The 25,136-nt window shown below is 40.3% G+C and overlaps 1 protein-coding gene across 9 annotated transcripts in view; it reads left to right on the forward strand.

Moving 5' to 3' along the window:
* The window catches only part of supt3h (SPT3 homolog, SAGA and STAGA complex component), a 425,840-nt gene that overhangs the window by 161,456 nt on the left and 239,248 nt on the right, over positions 1–25,136 (forward strand). Inside the window, exon 1 of one of the 9 annotated variants that reach the window (XM_063035303.1) lies at positions 22,497–22,515. The exons of the other annotated variants lie outside the window; for them this stretch is intronic. The gene's annotated coding sequence lies outside the window, so the exon portion shown is untranslated. Of the gene's footprint in view, positions 1–22,496; positions 22,516–25,136 lie in introns of those variants that run through there. 9 annotated transcript variants of the gene reach the window in all.

The raw sequence follows: 25,136 nt of genomic DNA on the forward strand, positions 1-25,136 counted from the left end.
CACACAGTCATGTGTATATAGAGAGGAGAGCAGTGGGCTAAGCACACAACCCTGAGGTGCACCAGTATTGATTGTCAGCAAAGAGGATATGTTATCATCAATCCACACAGACTGTGGCCTTCGGTTAGGAAGTCGAGGATCCAATTACAGAGGGAGGTACAGAGGCCCAGGTTCTGCAACTTCTCAATCAGGATTTTGGGAATGATGGTGTTAAATGCTGAGCTATAGTCGATGAACAGCATCCTGATGTAGGTGTTTGTGTTATCTAGGTGGTCTAAAGCTGTGTGAAGAGCCATAGAGATTGCGTCTGTCGTTGACCCATTGTGACGATCGGCAAATTGCAATGTGTTCAGGTCCTTACTGAGGCAGGAGTTCAGTCTAGTCATAACCAACCTCTCAAAGCATTTCATCACTGTCAATGTGAGTGCTACCAGGCGATAGTCGTTAAGGCAGCCCACACTATTATTCTCAGGCACTGGTATAATTGTTGCCTTTTTAAGGCAAGTGGGAACTTCTGCCCGTAGCAGTGAGAGGTTGAAAATGGCCTTGAATACTCCCTCTAGTTGGTTGGCACAGGTTTTCAGAGCTTACCAGGTACTCCATCAGGACCTTCTGCCTAGCAAAGGTTCACTCTCTTTAAAGACAGTCTAACATTGGCCTCTGAGATAGAGATCACAGGGTATCAGGTGCAGCAGGGATCTTCACAGCTGTAGTTGTGTTCTCCCTTCCAAAGCGTGCGTAGGCATTGAGTTCATCTGGTAGTGAAGCATCGCTGCCATTCATACTATTGGGTTTCGCTTTGTAGGAAGTAATATCTTGCAGTCCCCACCAGAGTTGTCGTGCATCTGATATCGCCTTCAACCTCGTTCAAAATTGTCCCTTAACCCTTGAAATAGCCCTCTGCAAATCATACCTGGTTTTCTGGTACAGGCTTGGGTTGCCAGACTTGAATGCCACAGATCTAGCCTTCAGCAGACGACGTACTTCCTGGTTCATCCTTGGCTTTTGGTTTGGGAATGTACAGTAAGTTTTTGTAGGCACACACTCATCCTCACAGGTTTTAATGAAGTTGGTAACAACTGCAGCATGCCCATCCAGATTCAAAGATTAATCCCTGAATACAGTCCAGTCCACCAACTCAAAGCAGTCCTGTAGGCACTGCTGTGCTTCTCTTGTCCAAACCTCCTTGGGCCTCACTGATGGTGCTGCAGTCTTCAGTCTCTGCCTATACTCAGGGAGTAGAAGTACAGTTAGGTGATCAGACTTCCCGAAGTGAGGACATGGAATAGCATGGTAGGGATTCTTGATGGTGGTGTAACAATGGTCCAGTATATTGTTCTCTCTGGTATTGCAAGTGATCTGTTGATGGTAATTGCTTAGTGATTTTTTCAGACTGACCTTGTTAAAGTCTCCCTAAACGATGGTGAAGGTGTTAGGGTGCGCTGTTTCGTGCATGTTGATCCCATTGCTCAGATCATCTAAAGCCTGCTTGACATTGGCCTGAGGTGGAATGTAAACTGCTACCAGAATGACCCTGGAGAATTCCCATGGTAAGTAAAAAGGATGACACTTTACTGCTGGATATTCCAGGTCTGGTGAGCAGAATTGGGACAGCATTGATATATTTGTGTACCAAGAAGAGTTGATCATGAGGCATACTCCTCCACCATTGCTTTTGAGAGACTTTATTGATCTATCCTGACAGTGTATAGTAAACCTGTCAATCTGAATCGCTGCATCCGGTACGGAAGGAGTTAACCAGGATTCCATGAAACAAAGGACACACGTGGTCCTAATGTCCCTCTGAGATCATCAATTTTATTCACCAGAGACTGCACGTTCGCCAGCAAGATCGTCGGTATAGGGGGTTTAAAACCCCGTTTCCTTAAACGCCCTTGTAATCCTGATCTTCGCCCAGGCTTTCTCCGAGGTTTTCTCCGTGGGCCCTTCCGACCACAGACTGTATTGTTTCCGTCAGTTTTAAGCAGTGATAGTTCGTTTACACGCATTAAGACTTCTTTGTTGACTGTACTGACCTTGGAAGCAGTTGTGCTTTTTAGCTGTAACAGGCTGAAACGGGAATATTTAATCGTATCCATTGAGAGTACTGCTGCTACTCAAGTTGCGCCTAGGAAGAGGACCGCTGAGTAATAGTGAAAGATCCTGCGAATTTAAAGTGCAAACAACTTGGTGATAGCTTCAGTTGGGAAAGTTGATGAATTTGATAGCACTAGTGAAGGCTGGGAGTCACTTATCGAGAGGGTTGAACTATATTTTAAATCGAACTACGTGGGGGAGCAAAAGAAAGCCCTTACACTTCTTAGCTTAATGGGACCAAGAATGTACAGTCTCTTATGCAACTTATTAACCACTGAAAAGCCAGCAACGTTTGATGAAAATGTTACAATTCTACAAAATCACTTGAGCACTAAACCGTTGGTAATAGCTGGGAAATTTAGATTTTACAAAAGGAACCAGTCAAAAGCTGAAAGTCTTTCTGAATACATTGCAGACCTCTGCAAACCTTTAGACTTTCTGATGCATTAAGGAACAGGTTTTTATGTGGCATGCATAGTCAAAGCACTCAAATGAAAGAGACCTAACCTTACAATGGGCATTGACCAATGCAAAATCTTTAGAGACTGCAGCAAATGTTTTAGCAGAACTACAAAAAAGGTTAGAATGTGAAACGCATAAAATATCCCTGAATGTTACAAAAAGCCAATGATGTTATCGATATGGCAAGCCTTTCCATAATGCAAATGATTGCTGGTTCAAAGAAAAGTCTGCAGAAAGTGTCAAGACAAGGTCACATAGAGAGAGTTTGCAAAGCGACAAAAAGTGCAACCAAGTGAAAAGTCTTAAACACGTAGCTAAGTGAATGCATAAAGGTACCGAATGTAAAACAGAATCAGACAACAGAGAGTCTGGCAAAGGAGAACTGTCTTTCCTAAAATTGCATAGTATTACTGAAGCAGATCACAAAATAATCAGGATTACAATAGATGTGTGTGATGTAAAACTGAAGATGGAGCTGGATACAGGATCAGCTTTGTCCATAATTCCAGAGGCTGATGTTACGTACCCCGTAACTGGGTTGCCAAACCAGCAGAAATGGATCACTCAGTTGGAGTCTGGATTACTAGAACTAAGAAAGTTTTATTAAAGAAACAAATAACACAGTACTCTAATCAAAAGGATAATAAATGCAACAGTTCAGCAATGATAAACACACATGTACACAGAATTAAGATAACAGGATCAATCAAGCTCTATCGTTGTCTAGGGGTAAATGACCAGTTTCAAAGTGACGCAAAGTTCAGTTCAATTTAGTTCAGTTCAGTTCGCAGACAGTGGGGAGAAGGAGAGAGAGAGCAAAACGAATGAATATTCAAACAGCTTCCACACAGACTTTCGCAGTCAGCTTTCGTGCGAGTCCTTTGTGATGTCATCTGAGGTCACCGACCGTGACCCCTCCATTTCCAGATACGATCGTTTCTCTGCGGTGAACCTGGGACCCAGGCAAGGGTGGACACACACCAGGTTCCCGTCGATCGTGCCTTTTCACCCTGAGCGTCTATGGCTTGATCCCGTGACCAGCCGTCCAAAAACTTACCACCGACTTGTGGGAGACACACCGCTTCCCGGGACTCGTTACCTCGGGGTGTCGTGTGTGTCCTGCCTTAGCGAAGCTGTCCCTTTTTATCCCCCTGCTGGGTTATTGCCTGTCCATCACTTCAAACAGTTCAGGGTTCAAAGGGTGAGCCGATCTTGACAGCTCTCCTTCCGTTAGACTCTCCCGTCCCTTCATTAACATCTCCAAATGCTGCTCCATTGTTTTCCTTATCTCTCTCTTTCCTGAAGACAGGTGGCCGACCAACTGCTGATCCCACTGGTGCCAGCACAGGACGGCTAACGTCTTAATCTATGTGTATTCTCGTCACACTGACTACAAGAGAACATTTTCTAAAATACCATTAGAGAAGACCTCAATGATGGCAAAGACTTATACAGGCAAAAAAGTGTCTCCCAAAGGCAAACTGAAAGTAAATGTGATGTCTGAAGGCCAGACATAACAGTTAGAGCTTTATGTATTGAAAAGTGGAGCGCCAGCACTTTTTGGATGTGAATGGTTGAGATATATCCAACTAGACCGGCACTTAATCGAGGCTGGCAGTGTGACATCAACAGGCAATGGCAGCCTAAATGGTAGCACTAACCAGTGACTGGCACAGCTACTTAATGCTAATCAGAATGTGTTTGAGAAGGGAATAGATAAACAGATCGAAGACTTGGCCGAAAGCTGCCAAAAAGTTCTAAATGCACCTCCACAGGCACCGCTACACTCATGGGAGTGGCAGTCATGGACTCCATGTTTCTGATTGTTGGGGATGGTGATTTGAAGTGGCTGGAGGTTATACCAATGAAGTCAATCACCTCAGCAAAGACTGTCTCCACCAGAACAAAATGTGAGTGCCAGTGGAACACAATATATGTCAGAAGAATTCCAACTGTTCATGAAGAAAAATGGCATCAGACATTTCAAGTCAGCTCCTCAGCACTCAGAAACGAACGGGTTAGCTGAAAGGTTTATCCAAACCTTCAAGAAGTCCTCTAAAGCAATAGGCAAGGAGGACATTTCTCTGGAGCACAATGTGGACAAGCAACACACATCAAAGTTGCTGGTGAACGCAGCAGGCAACTTTCTTTTTGTGTATCGGAACTCTGTTTGTGAAATGACAAATTATACACCTACAATGCTGTTCACGAGCACGAATCTGAGATCTCGCATAGACCTCCTAAAACCAGACTGACGGAGGGAAGTGCAGAATAAACAGCTCAACCAGTTGCCAAGTGAAGCAGCAAGGAACGTCAAGATTGGACAGGAAGTCCTAGCGTGTGATTACCAAGAAGACAAGTGTACACCTGGTAGGATAGCTATAAGAACTGTACCATTGATGTACACAGTTAGTGCTGGAGATCAGACAATGGAGACATCATGTGGACCAGATACTGGATGCTGTACCGAAGAACATACCTGTGTCGACTGTATCCAACAAGACAGACAGATTACAGTCACCAGACTTGCTTCTCAGTGATGATGTCACTGACAGCAACGTGACACCAGAAACCAAGAACGATGTCTTAGGCAAGACACCTACCTAGCCTGATGCCAATCCACAGGTCCAGAGGCACGGCAAGAACGTTACTGTTGACGAGACGCTTGCCAAACCTCATGCCACTCCACAGATCCAGAGGCGATATCCTGAAGGAAACAGGGCGCCACTCAAATGACTGAACCTTTAGAACTGTGAAGTTAGTTATGGACTGTTATTGTGAAAGCATGTTTATTTGGAATATGGGTTTATGAAAGGGAAATTGAATGTTTTCCACATACACAGTTTTATGTTGCATTAATCTAAAGGGGGAGGAAGTGTAATGTACGGATCTATTTCTTTTAGAGCTTGGACCCACCCCCCCCCCCCAGCACTACATATTGATCTGTTGTCTACGCATGCACATTATTCTCTCTCTCTGTCTTGCTGCAATGCGGATACACCAGTTAAAGCCATCTCCTGCGCGCTTGTTTTTAATATATATGTAGTTGTGCACAGACACAATACAGAGACCCTATTCCTAATGCTGCATAGTGCTGCTCTCTTGACTGGAATGGTGCATCCCTCCTGCAGTTAACTTCTCATAGCACCTTTTTAATTGAACAAAGGGCATCCAAGCCATTCTCCCACAGAGAACTGAATGACCATCTGATATAAAAATGGTTGTTCCAACCCAGGGGATCATGTAGCTTTATTAAAGTAGTCTATGATCCCTTGAGTAAAGTATTGCTTTTGGGAACTTCAAGGATTTTTTAGGACCTTATGATACTTGGATCTCTTCTTATCCATAGCAATTTCCACTGAGGCCTTTTAAGTGTGAAATGGGTAAAATTTCCCAGGGTAGTTGGGAACACTCCCTGACATAAAGCTACTATATGTCCTTTGGTTCCCCAAGTGGAACTTTAAAGTACTGGTGATCCTGATGGAATCCTACTGTAACCGTGTTTACTGCAAATATTTTGGTTCCCTTTTTCCCTGTCCCTCCTATTCAAGAAGTTTTCAAGTTTTTGGACATTATGTTGTCCTATCAGGCACACATCTATTTTGTTGACATCAGTTAGAAGTCGTTAAGTTCTTCTAATGTTGAAATTGTTTCTGTACGAAAAAAGTATTTTGAAGTACAGCTAGTAAAACATCAATTGCAGCTTAGCTTTAAATGATCCTGCAATATAAAGCCTAAATGGTAATACTGGAAACTAGATACTAATTATTTTTAAACAGAACTTACTCTGCAGATTCCTCAGTTATTACAATGCTATGTAACAGTGGCACAGTACCAAACTGTAAGTATAAAATATGTGCTGCAATAATGGTAGATATTTTGCCCTGGGGCCCATCTTCAAGGCCAAAGTTGAGTAGTTCTTCATGCTAACTGTTGAGTTGAAGTCAATGAGTTTCAACCTTGGCATAACTTCACTCAAGACTCCACACTTCAGATATTTTCTCTGAAGAATTGAGTTTGCTGGGTTCAGTCTGATTTGCTATATCTGGAAATTTAATTTCGCTTCCTGAGTAACTGTTGATTTGTCTACAGTAATTGAGTTTTAAATCTTCCATATCCAGTGACTAGAGAAATATGGCTAAATCTCCATTTATTCACAGCAAGGTTTTGGTTTCGCCAGAGGATGTTTTTAAAATTTCCAACTTGCACTAAGTTCACTGCCAGTAGAGCTCCAGGCTAAATGCTCCCTCTTAATGCTAAAAGCCAGACTCTTTGACTCATTCCATCATCAGGTTTCCATGCATCCAGCTGGATGACAGTTTTTCAGATGGGTGCAGTCTTATGTTTAAATATAGTACCATTTACCAAAATACCCATTTGTGAAGATCAAGATGTAAACTGTTTCCCTTGCTTGGTATGCACACTTTATTTCCTCAGCTGGATGTTTGACCTGCTCAGAAACCTATCATCTTTGAATCTTCTGCGAACTGCTAACTTCTGTTTGGCTAATATTGAACTTGCTTTCACACTTGTACATCAAGTGCTCAGAACGTATCAGGAATTAAAACAGAAAGGGCGTCTGGCATGGCCTCTTTGAGTCTTTATGATCAGATGTGCAGACCCAAGGCCTGAAAATCACTTGGTGTGCACTCATACTGGTGAGATTTGAACACTAATAAGTTACCGGCCTTGACCTGTGGGTTCTCTCTACTATTTTGGGCTTTGCATTACTTTGAACTTAATGGTAATACATACAGTAGTATGGTTTTACACTGGGAAGAGGAATTTGTACTATATCATCAATCTCATCTGAGATCATAGGACTTTAGTCATAAATGAAAATTGCAGTCCAGATTTCAAAGAAATTGTAGAGAGTTTTAGACGCAGCTCAGCACATCAGGGAAACCACCCTCCTCTCCACAGACTCTCTACGCTTCTTGTTGCCTTGGTAAAGCAGCCAGCAAATCAAAGACCCCTCCACTGCCAGTCGTTCTCTTTTCTCTCCCCTTTCATTGGGCAGATACAAAAGCCTGAAAATATGTACCAGCAGCCCCAAGGACAGTTTCCAGCCTGCTGTTATAAAGCTATTGCACTGTTCCCTCATACACCAAGCTAGACTCTTGACCATGCTATGACCTTGCACCTTACTGTCTACCTGAAGTGCACTTTCTATGCACACTTTATTCTGCACTCTTACTGTTTGGCCTTGTACTGCCACAATGCCCTGTTCTAATGGGTTGATCTGTATAAACGGTATGCAAGATTAGCTTTTCACTGTACCATGGTACAAGTGAAAATAATAACCAATTTACCAATTAGGGTGGCATATTGGCCAAATGTTAACTGGTACTTTGCAATCCTGGGAGACTTGGGTTGTTGGATCATTTTCTCGCAGTGACCTGTAATCCAAGCATAACAGACATTTCTTCTCTTTTCTCCCTTACCATCCATGAAAAAAAAATACTTTAAATTAATATATATAGTTGTTTCAAAAGTTCAAAGTACATTTATTATCAAAATATATATCCTTTGGCTCCTTACAGGGAGCCACAAAGCAAATAAACTCAACAGAATCCATTAACAAAGAAGATCATCAAACATCTAATGTGCTGAGAAAAAACAAATCACGCAGACAATAAAAGTAAGCAAATTACATCCAGAGTTAAAGTTCACGAAGGTGAGTTCACAGCTGCGAAGCCAGTTCATCACTACAGCCAGCCCAAGAGCCTGTTAATTGCAGGCGACAGCCTCAGTTCAGCACAGAGTAAACCATGTGTCCCTCTCCTCTGGCCCCGACACGCTGACCTTTTCGATCTGTCCCAGTGCTTAAGTAGGCCAACCACAGGTTGTTCTTCGCTTTGGAACCTAGGGCCTGCCGCTTGGAAACACTCTTAGGCCTGGGCTTCGATGGCCTGTACCCAACCTTTTCAAATTAGCCTGGTGCTTAATTGGACCAAGCAGCGGGTCGTTCCTCGCTTTCGGGTCTGGGCCCCACCGCGTCATCTCTGCCTCACCTCACATCTCCCTCTTTGAGTCTCCTTCAAGTATGACCCAGCAATGGCTAAATATTGGCTTGTTTCTTGCTCTTGGGCCCTGCTGCCTCAATTTGACCCATACCAGCCACGCCACAACCATCCTGCACCTTTGAGACTTCAATTCACACCACAGAAATGCCCGGTCATGCAGGTGGTTCAAAAGCTCATCTCTGAAAGGAGAGTTACAGGCTATTGATTGCTGCTTCATGATAATTATTATTTTGTTTGCATTGGGATTTCTTGTCTCATATGGATGATGAAAGGCCCTGTTAAAATGTAAAACATTTTACTTGGCAATTAAGGCAAAACTTTACTTTTCCTTTTACTATTGGAAGCACCTGGTTCCACTTGATAATAGCCTAAAATGAAATAGGAACTTGCTGTGTGAGGGATTGGAATCCAGGACCCATACTCCAATTTTCCAAACAATGGTTGGGGTCATATGCATTTACAAAACAAGCAAGACTTGCCTAAGGAGGCACCTTCTACAAGAATATATTAAAATTAATAAAGTGTGATTCAAATATTTTCAATTTTTTTGCAGTGTAGCCAAGAGAATGTTTTATTGTGTCTTTGAAGGTTTGCTTTTGTTCGGGAATGCTATTGAATAAAATAATGTGTTGTTTAAGGTAAAATGTCGAAGGAATTAAAAATTGATTTGCTAGACTGGCAGCAAAAGTATGTCGTAAGTGGAATTAATTCTGTGAATCTGATTCCTGATGTGGAAGACTGGGTGGGAGCATTTTATGTAAGAGCTTCTAAAGAAGTTGAAATAGAAGTAGCCAGTTGTGGTTTCAGTGTCACTGTGATGCTGATTTCCCCAGATGTTATGTAACTCTGCTCTGAGAATAATAGAAAATGCAAAATACAGCTACAAATTATCAGTTTTCGTATCACCTGATTTAATCTTAATATTGTAACTTCACTTAAACATTTCATGCTGCATTTTTGTTCCCAATTTCCATATCCTCTTAAAACTGCTGAAGCGTGTGTTTGCTATTTGTGTTTGCAATATACACTTTTTACAATTTGTGGTTTAGAATTTGGACAGAGCTAAACATCATTCTTGAAAGCTTAATATCAAACAGCTGTGTAGTGGTACACTTACTGACGTGAAAGTATTTAGAGATAGTACTGGAAATGCTCAACAGGTCAGTCAGCATCTGCTCAAAGGAAAAACATTATGGGTGTAACTCAACCTCAAAATTATACAGCGAGAATCTCAAACAATTTCCATTTACTTATGAACAAAAGAAAATTTGCAGATGCTGGAAATCCAAGCAACACTCACAAAATGCTGGGGGAACTCAGCAGACCAGACAACGTCTTTGGAAAAGAGTAAACAGTTGATGTTAGGGTTGAGACCCTTCATAAGGACTTGTGAAAGGTCTCAGCCCGAAACTTCCACTGTTTACTCTTTTCCATAGATGTTACCTGGCCTGGAGTTCCTCCAGCATTTTGTGTGTGTGTGTGTGTGTGTGTGTGTGTGTTTGTGTTCCATTTATTAATTTTTTTTATTTAGAGATACAGCGATCCAGTCCAACGAGCCTCGCCACCCAGCAGTTCACTTATTTAACTTTAGGTAATGGCAGGACAACTTATAATGACCAATTAACCTACTAACTGGTATGTCTTTGGACTGTGGGAGGAATCTGGAGCACCCGGAGGAAACATATATAGTCACAAGGAGAACATACAAACTCCTTACAGACAGCGCCAGAATTGAATTCCAATCTCCATCGCTCAGAGCTGTAACAGTGTCGCACTAATCACTACGCTACTGGAATTCTTGAATATATTATTCTAATCTGAATTTCTGACATTTGCTGCTTTTATTTTGGATGTCTAGCAGATCATATTTATTGAGGACTGAATGCATTAGTTAAAATTAATGAATCTATAGAGATAGAAGGATGGAGGGAGGCAGGGATTCATATTAGCAGACTTCCAGTGTTCACAGCTAATGACAGAATTCAGCCTTTCCCCATATCGCTCATAACTAAATAGGAAATCTTTAAAAATCTTCCAACCAAACTTCCCATGAATAATGTTTCTATAATTGTATACAAGTTTTACTTTGTGAAATGATTTTGGATATTTAGTTGTTAAGGAATACGGTGAAAATATAATATATTATATATTATATAATATACCATTAGCTTTCTTTAGAATACCTAATTCTTTATGAAACTTTATTTTATTTAGAAATTCCTTAGCAAACCTAAAATGTTGTTAATTCAATTGCATATTCAGGTGCTATTGAAACATTTCTGTGTTATGTACAAATACTGATCGAAATATAGCAACAGCCAAAACACAATTAAAACTGAATATTATTTAACAGATAACTTTCTAATAAATTCTATGTACTATTTTTACCTTTTGGTTTTGAGTTTAGACTGTTTCCTTGTCAATTTGAGTAATAGAAAAGCCAAACAGCAAACAAAATCACACCAAAGAACGCCAAGATCAATCATCGCCTTTCCCATTTGGTAGTGAAAGAAATTTGAGCAATATTGAAGGGCTAAATATAATGCCTTCACCTTTGTTACCACACTTTTAATAGTTGCTGATCAAATCTATTTTACTAGATTCTTATTCTGACCAGAAATTTTATTTAAGTTGACCTGTTGCAATGTCTTCATAATTTTCTTGAAGAAGTAAGTGTAGCATTTTCTACAGTTAGAACAATTTTCTTTCTTTCTTGCACTTCATGTTGAGCATGTTTTACTTGATGCAGAGCGTTATGGAAGACCACAGCAAAATTACTGTAGTTGCCAAGAATCCAAATTTGCAATTTTCTGGCCAAATTTTACAATACCTTGGTGCTCTACATCATAAGTAATGTGGTATGCATAAATAGCTGTTATTATTCTAAATTATCATAGCAATTAGCATTGTTTTGGTTGAGTTGCAGCTAATTAATGTCACTGCACAGAGCTCTACAATATCTGGTGGTTGTTTCACTTGGCAATCTAATGCTATGACAACACTATGAATTGCAACATATACAAAATGGTGGAGGAACTCACCAGGCCCGACAGCATCAATGTAAAAAAAAAAGCACAGTCGACGTTTCGGGCTGAAACCCTTCTGCAGGACTGGAGAAAAAATGCTGAGGAGTAAATAGGAAAGTTGGGGGGAGTGGAGAGAGAAACAGCAGGTGAAAGGTGGAACTTGGAGAGGGAGGGACGAAATGAAGAGCTGGGAAGTTGATTGGTGAAAAAGACAGAAGGCCATGGAAGAACGAAAAAAAGGTGGGGGGGGGAGCACCAGAGGCAGGCAATGAGTCAGCAAGGAGATAACATAAGAAAGGGAAAAGGAGATAGGAAATGGTGGGGAGGGGGGAGGCATTACTGGAAGTTTGAGGAATCGATGTTCGTGGAGGCTACCCAAAGGGAATGTAAGGTGGTGTTCCTCCACCTAAGTGTGGCCTTTTCATGACAGTAGAGGAGGCCAAGGATGGACATATTGGAATGGGAATGGGAAATGGAATTAAAATGGGTGGTCACTGAGAGATCCCGTTTGTTTTGGAGGACGGAGTGTAGATGCTCGGTGAAGCGGCCTCCTATCTATGTTGAGTCTCACCGATACACAGGAAGTCACACAGGGAGCACCAAACACTGTATATAACCCTAACAGACACACATGTAAAGTGTCACTTTTCCTGGATGGAGTGTTTGGAGCCCTGAATAGTAGTGAGGGAGGAGGTGTAGGGGCAGGTGTAACACTAGTTCCGCTTGCGAGGTTAAATGCCAGGAGGGAGATCAGTGGGGAAGGACGAATAGATAAGGGAGTCGCGTAGGGAAAGCAGAAAGTGCTGGGGAGGGAAAGATTTGCTTGGTGGTGGGGTCCTGTTGGATGTGGTGGAAATTTTGGAGAATTATGTCCTGGACACACAGGCTGGTGGGGTGGTAGGTGAGGGCAAGAGGAACTCTATCCTTGGTTGGGTAGTGGGAGGATGGGGTAACAGCAGACATGAGCAAAATAGAAGAGATGCAGTTGAGGGCAGCATTGAAGCCCCTTTCTTTGAAATAGGAGGACATCTGCTTCATTCTAGAATGAAAAGCCTCATCCTGAGAGCAGATGCGGTGGAGCCGGAGGAATTGAGAGAAGGGGATGGCGTTTCTACAAGTAACAGGGTGGGGCGTGGTATAATCCAGGTAGCTGTGAGAGTCCATTGGTTTATAATAGACATCAATGAATAACCTGTCTCCAGAGATAGAGACAGTGAGATCGAGAAAGGGAAATGAAGTATTGGAAATGGACCAGGTGAATTTGAGGGCGGGGTGGAAGTTGGAGGCAAAGTGGATGAAATCAACGAGTTCAGCATTTTATGCGTGTTGCTAGGATTTCTAGCATCTGCAGATTTTCTCTTTGTGCTACGAATCACAAGTTTATTTGCTTTATTTTATTTTGAGTTATTTGGGACTTGTTTCATTGACTATCTGAATATATTCAAGGTGCAAATGTTAGGTTTGTATTTTTTTTTGTAAGTAGAAAGTAATCTTGGAACTGGCGTTTATGTTTGTACTCTCTAGAGTGTTGTTGATGTATCCTTTCCCCAAACAGTTAAATGAAAAGTGCCATATTTCCCACTTGATTGATTTATGCCGTACTATGATAATCACTTCTTTTCAGACCACCACTTTGAAGGTTGAAGAATGATAAAAACATTCAAAAAGATTGTTTGAAAATACTTTTTTTCACGTAGTGGAATCAGAATGAGAGGGCCACGTCTTAGAAGTGAAATTGTGCCATATTTTTCTTGCATCCAAAGAGTTTTCCAGTAGATTTTAATGTGCTTAGCTTCCAAAGGTAGTGGACGTATGGCCAATTGAAACTGTTGTGTCCACATTTGATATCTTTCTCTTTGGTTAGACAGTCAAGGAAACAAATGTAGTTCAATTCAACCATGATGTGATGAAATGGCCTGCCCATTTCAATTCTTTTATTGTTTTGGCTGAGAAGTAATTCAAAAGCAGCCACATTCACATGGAGATGATCTAACATTTAGGCTGGAACAGGTATGTCAGGCTTTCTTCTCTGACTGGTGAATAGAGTTTTATAAAAATCTGACAGCTTCAGTCACCTTTACGAATATCAGTTTGTCGTTTTCCAGATTTATTTTCAAATTACCACAAATTCCTAGCTTCCATCCCATTCCTAATAGAATAAACTACGAGAGGTGATTGATAAGCTTGTGGCCTAAGGTAGAAGGAATCAATTTTAGAAAACCTAGCACATTTATTTTTCAACATAGCCCCCTCCTACATGTACGCACTTAGTCCAGTGGTCGTGGAGCATACAGATCTCTTCTTTGTAGAAGTGGTCCACAGCAGGGGTGATTGATAACTTCGTGGCCTAAGGTGGAAGGAGATGAGTTATACAGCTCTTGTTACATGCACGTGCAGTTCAACTCTTTGAGTGAAAATGCAGAAAGTTTGCAGTTTCTCCTCATCTTCTATTTTAGGCCACAAACTTATCAATCACCCCTGCTGTGGATTGTTTCTGGAGGTCCAAGACGCCGACTTCTACAAAGAAGGGATCCGTATGCCCCACGACCGCTGGACTAGGTGTGTAAATGTGGGAAAAATAAATGTGCTAGGTTTCCTAAAATTGACTCCTACCTTAGGCTACGAACTTATCAATCACCCTTCGTATATTCATCCTTGAACCACATCAGATTTCTTGTTAGTTGTCCTTGCTTAACATTGTTTGTAAGGAACACATTGCATGGAGAGGAGAAAATCATTGGGTAGAACAAGTGGCAGTCAGCAGAAGCCTGCTGTCACTGTGGGGAGCAAAAAAGAAAATGTCTTCACACAATTCTAAGGAATACAAGCTTTTAAATTATGCTTGGTCTTTTTTTTAACTTGTCTTTTAAATCTCTGGCTAAGTCGACTAAAAGTAATCCAAGCAAGACTTCTGCATTCACTAAAAGTTTGTATTAGTAACTAATTTGCATTGTCATCAAGGTGAACATTTGTTCTTTCAGTAACATTTAAAGTTGTAAACAAGAACTATGTGTTGCAGCTTTTTAAAAAAACACATTTGTGTCAGATTTTTGCAAAAATTATTATTTACTTTGTTAAATGTTTTTAATTTTCAGCATTTTTAACCAACTATCCTTGTTTATGCATAATTACAAAGATCAATATTCTTAATGGATTTGATTGTGGTCATTCTTGTTTTTATCAAAGAAAATGTTTACAATAGATTATTTCTATAATACTGAAGAGAATGTAGTATGTTGTTAGTAAAAGTTTGGACAATAATCAGGATCTCCTAATTGCACGTATAAACTAAATGTAAGTTAGTTTCACTGTGTTCTGTGAGCATTCCAGGTGCTTGACATCTGTGGCTTAGGATGTGGCTTTCATTAGCTTGAGTAGACCTAGGCACAGGGGAAGCAAACTTGAAATACACAATGAAGGAGATTTGCTGAGGCCTTAGCAACTCTCCTCTGAGTTCACATATCTGCTGGTCACATGACTTGCTGGCATGCCTCTTCGTGACAAGGCTCATCCGGACTTGTGGTCTCTTTTGTGAGCACATTGGACACTTTTTACAAAATTTGTAGATCTAGTCGTGAGAAAAGCAGAAATTCATTTTTCTTGTTTGTTTCATGTTAAGTCTGGCTTCAATGTCTGGCTGATTATGTGTCTCAAGGAAAGAACCTTAATTGTGAAATGTTAAAAATTGACAAAGTATGCTGCAAGTCCTTTTGTATTTTGAATGAAATTAGCTTCCTAATAGGTGATTGTGCAAATGAAAGTTCAAATCTAAGTAGTTAATTACAAATTACTTAGGCAATTAATTTAATTTACTGACTTCACATAATTTGTTTTCTCCTGCTTCTAAATTTCCTTCAGCTCCACAGTCTAAATCTCCAGATCATTTCAGCTGGCATTATTATCATGGTGCACACTGCCACTGGATATGGCTATGTGGAGTGAGACAGAGTCAAAAAACCAAATAACAACAGGGTAATTTCTACGCAAATACTCATCAGAGCATAAAAAAGGTTTAAGATAAAGATACAGAAGTGGAACAAAAGGCAAAGAAGCGTTACAAATTTGAAAGTTTGTTTAAGAAAACTTAAGTGCAAGACAGTTATAATGGCAATCTTTAGAATCCTGGTGAAATATATCTCACCAAAATGAAGAACAAGCTAGTCACAGTTGAATAAAGAAAAAGAGGTCTAATTGAAGCGAGGAAGAAAAGAGGTTCATTAAATGTGGGGTTACAATGAAAATAGGGAACACAAAAGCTTGGGATAGAAAACCCCCGCCCAAAAAAAATAGAACACTGGAATCATTAGTGATCAGATTCATCCTGGAACTAACTGAAAGATCAATGACACCTCTGAGGAACAAAGTTGGGGCTAAGTTATTTGAAGTCTCACTCCAATGCCCATCTCCCTTATTGTGGTTTGTGCAGCCCAGCCACCACAATATTTTCATTTTGACTGCATTGACTCTGCTGGGACTGCGGAGAACAGTGCCTTGATGATTAGTGTGACTGCCATTAGCTTACCACTTCTCTACGGTTCAGTTTGTGGTCAAGACTGAAGTGTGATCTGCCGAATGGCTTTGACAATACCCAAGCAGATCTTTGGTGATCAGATTATTGGGATAATTAGATATTGCTAGTTCCTTCATCACTTCTCTTTGAATGGAAGGTAACTGATCCTTTGAACTTTTGAGTTCTACAACACAGTTTGGATTATTATTAATAACGGAATTTCACTTTTAGGTTCAGCTAGAAATGTAGATTTCTGCTCTAACTCATTAGTATAATCACATGCATGAAATTGCTTTTTTTTGTTTGAATAGAAAACATTTCTTGATGTAACCCACCCCACCACTACTGCTTGATCATTTCCTGTCAGAGTCACCTCTTGTCTAGTATCTGCAAATTAGGTCCTTCCTTGTTGGACTGTACTCAAATTCAGATCTACGAAGAAAAAGTCACGTTTGTATTTTAGAGTAAATAATTTTGTTGATCTTACAGGACACTGAACTAATCTTATCTTTTCTGAAGTGCAGAGTATTTGTGTGCACACCAGTGTTCATCATGCCACACTGAGAATATCAGCCCTCTCTCCAACAAAAGAGTGTGATTCCATTTGTGCTTCTCCTATCTATCTATCTATTTATTTATTTATGATTACTTAGAGATACAGTACGGTAACAGGCCCTTCTGGACCAATGAGACTGTACCGCCCCATTGCACCTTTGTGACCAGTTAACCTACTAAAACATACATCTTTGAAACACAGTAAGCCAAACACAGCTCTGATGTGGGTAGTGGTTAGCAAGGGAACATGCTTTGTTATGTTTTGTAACTTCGAAATGTTAAACTAATTCACAGGAGGACACAGGAATCTGAAATATGGGTCAAACTTCCGGTTTGCTTTAACCGAGGTGGTAATGTGATGACATTTGCAATTCAGGTATTTATACATATATCCCATAATTAATTGCTTAAATGAACAAAATTGCTTAATCAACCTACATACAGTATTGCTCAAATATTTTTGAAATAGATACCACTCTACCCTAGCGCACCATCCCTCTCCCAATGAACTGCAAACTTCAAAATTAGAAATATGCTGGAAAGTAAGTGTCAGTGCATATGACATGTCTCTTTAATGCTGGATTTGCTACTGAATTTAGATCCTACTGAGCTGAAGGACCAACTGCCCCTCAGCTTTACAACACTCTGAAATGCAATAGGTTTACAGACCTTAACTAGATGTATTATTTACTTTACAGAATTCGGCTTCATTTATTTCCCATGTACGTTAAAACATACTGTGAAATGTTTCACTTGGAACCAGTCCAACCTAAGGATGTGCTGGGAGCAACCCACAGGTGCTGCCACACACTCCTGCACCAATGTAGCATGTTCACAATGCTTGGCAGAGCAACAAAACAGAACATGACCAGCAAGAACTGCAAAACAAGCCCCTTTCCTCCCTGCCACCCACACAGACAGGCCTCCAGTCTTTGGTTTCCAGCCAGCAAGCTTCGACTTCTGGACTTTGGGTAGGATCTTTGGTATTGACTCCGGTCTAGCCAATGATGGGAGCCCTAACTCTAGGTTCTAACTCCAGGCTCACTGACTCCAGGCTCCTCATGCCTCCTGCTAAGACATCCCATCCTGGGCTCACTTACCTGGGACAGGCTGATATCCATGGATGTCCTTCGTCACCTATCCATGTCGTTGATCTTCAAGTGTGGAGTAGAAGCCTAGACTCCAGGTATCCTTCATCACCCATCCACCTTGCTAGCCTTCACATGCAGAGCAGAGCCTAGACTCCAGCCTGACCTTAAATCCTCCACATCCCTGCCCCTAAACCCTAATTTAATCTCTTACTCCTTCGCATCCTTGTCCCTATATCCTAACCAAACTGCAATTCCTCTCTGTCTCCAATACCAACCCTATGAACTTTAAAAGCAATTAGGTTTGATGAAGACTGCAGCTCAGCACCACCTTGATTGAAAGAACTTGAGAGTTGATTTAAACGTTTTAAACAGCTGTCCTGATGAAGGATCTCGGCCCGAAACGTCAACTGTACCTCTTCCTTGAAATGCTGCCTGGCCTGCTGCGTTCACCAGCAACTTTTATGTGTGTTGCTTGTTATTGTAAACAGCTGTTGATTTCATAGAAATTTAAAAGCAGTTCAGAATGCTTTTGCCAATGGTGAAATGTTACAGATCTTCAGACTGAAGATGGTGCAATCTGAGGTTGTCATCTGAGGCCTGACTGACACTTGCTCCCCAGGTAGGGGAGGGGGGCTCCATTGCATTGTCAACTATGGGCTCTGAAAGGTTAATGTGGCTATGGGGATAAGCACCAGGAGTGAAAGTGTCAAGCAAAATCAGGCTCATTAGGAGCTGGAATTTACCATGAACTGCACCTTGGGGATAAGTTCTCCTTCGGTCTTTGAGCACAGATCTACAAAGATTAAGTACGGTTTTTATATATCAATATAGTTCATTTCTTGTAATATTTTTGTGAATTTACAGTGATTTTATAACTTAATGTTTTGCGTTCTTAGGATCAGAGGTGATACATTTTATTTTCTCAGGTGCTATTTCTATTTTTGGTATTTAAAACAATATAGAATATATCTGGTAATAAATGAAACATATTTAAAATTTTGTAATGAAATACTCTCTGCACATTGTACTGGCATTGGTAATTGTGGATTAGGCTGAGTAACTGGTCTACTTTTATGTTGCAATAGCTGTATAGTTTGTTAATTTTTTATCCTCTACCCATTAGAAAGAAAACCCAATTAATTTAGTTTGTTAGCAAGTGCTTGTGCTTGATGGTCATAGAAAAATGTGCAACATGATTAAACTTTAAAGTTTGAAAGAGAAGAAAAAGAAATTGAATAATTATTTGTAGTATTTTGAATATCAAAATTTTGTATCTATTTATTGTGCAATTAGGATAAATAATTCCTTTGATTCTGGGAATCTGTTCCCTGAAAAAGGAAGTAGCTGGATATGCGTGACAATAACTTGGGTAAAAAAGGTAATAGGCCATTTCTGACTAAAGTGTAGACAAATGACTTGGCAAATAGAGAGGAAGAAACTTCAGACAGTTCTGTAATTGACAGAAAGCCCTGTTTCTGTGTTGTCATGTTTGTCCTACTCACTTGTCTGGTTTATACTCAGCTTTTACCCCCTGGCTTCCCCAATGAGTTTAACATGTTCATGAATCAATGATGGTCACCAGCAGCAATTAGACAAGCTGAAATTGGGACATTGGCAATGATTTGTTTTATTTTTGATATAGAGATGGCTGAAGGTTTGTGGTTATTGTTGTGTAGGACCAGCCAGATCATGGGGAGTTTCCATCTCCCTCAGATGATCACATGTTTTTAGACTGTTAAGAACTTTTTTCCACCAGGAAGTGTAACGTGGTCTGTGAGATGCGTATTAGACTGTTCTGACAGATGCTATCTGCAAAATGTCCGACAACATTTCTAAATAGTAGTCCTTTAATTGTCATGACTGTTTTACAAATATTGGGGGAAAGTATAGGAGATGTGTCAGAGGTAAGATTTTTATAACTTGTGGTGAGTGCATGGAATGCTCTGACAGGGGTAGTGGCAGAGGCAGATACATTCGGAGCATTTAACAAACTCTTAGATAGGCACATGGATGATAGAAAAGTGGAGGGTTATGTAGAAGAGAAGGGTTAGATTGATTTTAGAGTTCATTAAAAGGTTGGCACAGCATCATGAGCTGAAGGGCCTGTACAGTGCTGTAATGTTACCAAGATAGGTGGCGTTGTGGATAATGAAGCAGGTTTTCAAAGCTTGCAGAGAGACTTGGACCAGTTAGAAGAGTAGGCTGAAAGATGGCAGATGGAGTTTAATGCTGATAAGTGTGAGGTGCTACATTTTGGTAGGACTAATCAAAATAGGACATACATGGTAAATGGTAAGGCATTGAGGAATGCAGTAGAACAGAGTGATCTTGGAATAATGGTGCTTAGTTCCCTGAAGGTGGAATCTCATGTGGATAGGGTGGTGAAGAAAGCTTTTGGTATGCTGGCCTTCATAAATCAGAGCATTGAGTATAGAAGTTGGGATGTAACGTTAAAATTGTACAAGGCATTGATGAGGTCAAACTTGGAGTATTGTGTACAGTTCTGGTCACCGAATTATAGGAAAGATGTTAACAAAATAGAGAGAGTACAGAGGAGATTTACTAGAATGTTACCTGGGTTTCAGCACCCAAGTTACAGAGAAAGGTTGAACAAGTTAGGTCTTTATTCTTTGGAGCGTAGAAGGTTGAGGGGGAACTTGATAGAGGTATTTAAAATTATGAGAGGGATAGGTAGAGTTGACGTGGATAGGCTTTTTCCATTGAGAGTGGGGGAGATTCAAACAAGAGGACATGAGTTGAGAGTTAAGGGGCAAAAGTTTAGGGGTAACATGAGGGGGAACTTCTTTACTCAGAGAGTGGTAGCTGTGTTGAACGAGCTTCCAGCAGAAGTGGTAGAGGCAGGTTCGATTTTGTCATTTAAAAAAAAATTGGATAGGTATATGGACAGGAAAGGAATGGAGGGTTATGGTCTGAGTGCAGGTCGGTGGGACTAGGTGAGAGTAAGCGTTTGGCCGAGATGGCCTGCTTCTGTGCTGTAATTGTTATGTGGTTATATGTTCTTGTTCTCACTATCACATTCTTCATTATCAGATTCCACCACTGCTAGCCTTTGTGTTTCTTTATATGTCCCTCTTAAGCATCTCCAACTTCACCCTCCCTTACCTCTGGCTTCATCTGCCTCTTTTTTTCTGTCTACCTCCACCTGTCATTCACTGGCCTCTGTCTCTCAACTCCACGTCTCCTCTTTCTGTACCTGCCACAACTTGCCAATCTTTCTTCATTTCCTCTGATGGTTCCAATTTCACCTCTTTTACTTATTCTAAATCCAGATCTGGTAGTACTCTTTAATCTTTTTTTTTCATTTTTCCTCTTTCTTTAGAGGCATAGCACAACACAGAAAAAGTCCCTTCAGTCAAGTTGGTCCTTGTCAACTCGTGTCTTCCTCCAATCATTATTCACCTGCCACAGTTTTCCAATTCTGCTCACTTCCCCTACCTGGCATTACCTGCCTGTCATCTTATTCTCCTCCTTTCTTGCCACTTACTTCCCTTCTCTATGCTTTTCTTTTTCAGTCTTGTGTGGAATTTTGACCTGAAACATCAACAATCATTTCCTTCCATGATGCAGCTCAAGCTGTTGAGTTCTTCCAGCAGATTATGTATTGTTTAATTCTTCACTTCCTCTCAGTCCACCGGTCAGCTCTTGCCCATCTCACCATCACCCTCCTCTTTCTTTACATTGGCCACCTCCCCTCTTCAGTCCACTTTTAGTCTTGATCCTGACTCTTGACCCAAATTTTTGACAATTTCTTTCCTCCCACAGATGCTACTTGACCTGCTGTGTTTTGCCTGCAAATTGTTTGTTACTCCAGTTTCCAGAATCTACACTCTGATGTGTTTGTTATTATACTTTCTCCCATCAAGACATCCGGGAACCCAATGAAGAAAGATTAACGACACTTCTTTCACTTTAGTTTTCTGTATTGGATGCTCATGATGTAGCCGTCACTAAATTAGGGAAACCATATGGTGACTACTTTGCTGAGCACCAGTTTTTCCATGTATATTCTGGCCTGACCTGTTAAAGATTTTCAATGTTTCTGTTTCCAGAAGTCAATGCTATTTTATAAGCTGAGGGTTAATTACCAGTAAAACTTGTAGAACCAAAATGAAGACCCAGCTTTTTCTTACTGTTTCCATGTTCCATTCTAGCTGTAAGATCTAGACTCTTTGGATAGAGAGATTTCTACTGGCCTTTGTATGTTGCTTGGCACAGATACTGGGAAGAAAGTAAGTTTGCAATTCCCACAACTAGTCGTTAATTTATTTGGTTATTATAATGTTGCCTCACTTGCAGTGGGTTATTTTCCTGTTAGAGAGAAAATGTATTTTTCCTGAGTTCAAGTATTCCTGTTGGAATGTTATGTCAAGTGGCTTCATCATCATTTGATGTTTCCCGGTAGTTTTACTTTTACTATATTAAGATGTGATGTATGTAATCATTTAGACTTTATGAGAGCATCATATGTAAAAAAAAAAGGTGATGGCATTTCAAGATATTTTAGACACAAAATTTGCACCATTGGGTACTATGATGTTTGTCTTGACTCTCCACTTAAAACCATGTGGTTGATCAATTTCTTGAGTTAAATTCTTGAATTTTTGGTTACTTGTGATTCAGAAATTGCAAAAGGTTCTTATTCGTTGTAATTTTCATGAATTTTGGAACAATACTAAGAAGGAATGCTGCACGGTAGTTACTAGTTTTTGAACTTCATTGCTTCTTGGGTAGGTATGATGTTTTCTACTTTTTTGCTAGCACATTTCTGGTTTGATGGTAATAATTACAGCAGAGCATGTGGTAGTATTTAGTTCTTAAGATCGGTCTTTGAATCGAAGCCATTGGATATGGTACAGCTTCTGAAATCATTTCAAGCTTGCTTTCTTGTGTAGAAATTAAAATTAAGTTATGGAAAAACGTAGATTCCTGTTCTCATTATAACAGTAGCTCAGTATATAATAAGAGTGGCTTTATCAAATATAATTAATGTTGAGTGTTTTGCAAGGAACTTTGGTAAACCCCACAGAATTGCTAGCATTTCCACATGGAACTGTCTGAAAGTTCAGGGCCCCAGTGCAGGTGTGTACCTAAGCTGAACTTTAGGACTTCCTGAGACATCTTCAGCACTGTCAATCCTCCTGCACTCTAACTCTGCACTCATGGAGAGACGGATAGTGGGGTGCCAATTTTCTACCGTTGCCTAGCAATTACCTTGGGTCGTCTGTCCAACTTGAAGTAGATTCCGGATTCCTGTTTTTTTTTATTGGAGAAGAATGGCTGCAAGTGGTGGGAGATCAGTTAAAAGTAAAAACATATTTAAATTAATTGCATTAACAAGTACATTTAATTATTTTAACTCTTCCGTAGAGATTTTAATTTGCATTAGTTACAATCATTTTCTTTCCCCCTGGATGTCATCAGTTTTAACAGCTACTAAGGCCAGTAACCTGATTTTGGACATTGGCATAGCATCTGTGTGGGCGAGGTTTGTTACTTGCAGTTGGAAGGCCTTGAGTTCACAGTGCTCCACCAATTCGATCAGAACTGACTTTTTTCAAAACATTGCTCCAAGAACATTCATTGCAGTTGGCATTGTGAGCACAAGTGGTTTGCTGTTCCGAGGAAACTCAAGAGCAATTGATGTGCCACATCAAGATTCTTTGCTTCGTTCTCTTTCAAATAGAATTCGAACACATTAATCATTGGAACCATTTTGGGCTATGCTGCTAGTGTTCCTTTCCAGATTTATATCTGTCTTTGTCTCAGAAACATATTTGAATCTGCATTAATTCTTCCATTCTTTGTATTATGATTATTGGATTTATTGAGTATGCTTACAAAAACGAATCTCAGGGTTGTATGTGGTGACTTGTATGTGCTTTGATAATAAATTTACTTTGAACTTGAATTTTAACTTTGAAACTCTAGGCTCATGAGCCTATCCATGCAACAAAGCAGTCATAACCAGTATCACCATAAACATATTCCAGTAGCTGTGCAAGTGATGCTAGTGTGTTACCTTCCTTCATTTTCAAATTTTAATATGTTCACTCATACTACATCATCTATGCCAGGCTGAGTGTGACTTTCCACTCATGGTTTCATTTTTGCATTATACTTCATAACTTAGCAAATCTCCAGCTGTGTTTCCTTTTTGATATCCCTTCTTTAATTTGCCCTTTGGTAATATCATCCACCCAATGAGAAAATAAAATATTCCATGTGTACTTTCATTCACCTCCCTTCTCTGCCACCCCACTACCACGTCCCCCCACCAAAGCTCCCCACCCCTCTGCCAGACACCCACACCAACCATCTCCTCCAACATCTCTCTAGACTCCTTTACTGACTGTGTGACATATGGAATGCATGACATATGGAAGCTGGTTCAGAGAATTGGAGAAATACTTGAAAAACAGATAAATTACAACAAGAGCAGGAGGTTGTGTTTAATTGGAAAGTTCTACCAAGTAATTGGTAGAGAAATAGACCAGATGTTCTCCTTGTTTGCTGTATCACTCAGTGATTCATATTTGAATGAGTTGAAGCTTCCTTATGAAGCACTGAGAAGCCCCAAGCCACAATTATCAGCTTATGTCATAAATGTGCTGCTCTTTGTTGCGCTCTGACCCACTACTGACTCATTTTAAATGCTTACTGTTGGTAATCTTAACATTCCAAGACTAAGTTTCCAGTTCATATCCTGTCCAAGCAAGGTCTGACCTATCTGTAACTCTTTAGCATAGTCTATCTTAGCCTCATTGCAGTCGCAGCATCCATTCATGTACTAGTTCCCTCCAAATGTAACGTGCTCCATGATATTCAGCTATATAAAAGCCTTCTTGCTTGTATTTACTGCGCTATCAAATTCCTTCCACTCATCCATTACGATCCTTATTGACTACCGGTCCTTCATTTAGAATTACAGTTAATGCAGAAAATACAAGGTCTATAAATAATCTTAGAAATATAGGAATGGGTCTGTCGACTGAATTCCTTAGTCCAGAGCTGATGTAATTGGATGACAAGAACTGATCTTTGACAGTCAATAATGATGGTCCTGCAATAAATGATTGACCTGACCTCAGATGTTCTATGTGTGGAGTTTGTGTAAACACCAGCCTTGGGTTTCCCCAGCTGTCATCAACATGTTGGTTGTTAGGTTAATTTGCACCATAATTAACCTGAGTTTAGGAGGGTGGTAAGGGAAACTCTGGAATTTATGGGCATGAGATAGAAAATAGTTACAGGGAAGTAAGTATATAACTTGGTTATTGAGATTGTTCTGGAGCCAACATAGACTCAATGATCGTGTGTATAGTCAGAGGCTTTTCCCCAGGGCTGAAAT

This window comes from Mobula hypostoma, chromosome 2, assembly GCF_963921235.1.
Source record: "Mobula hypostoma chromosome 2, sMobHyp1.1, whole genome shotgun sequence".
Classification (NCBI taxonomy): Eukaryota; Metazoa; Chordata; class Chondrichthyes; order Myliobatiformes; family Myliobatidae; genus Mobula; species Mobula hypostoma.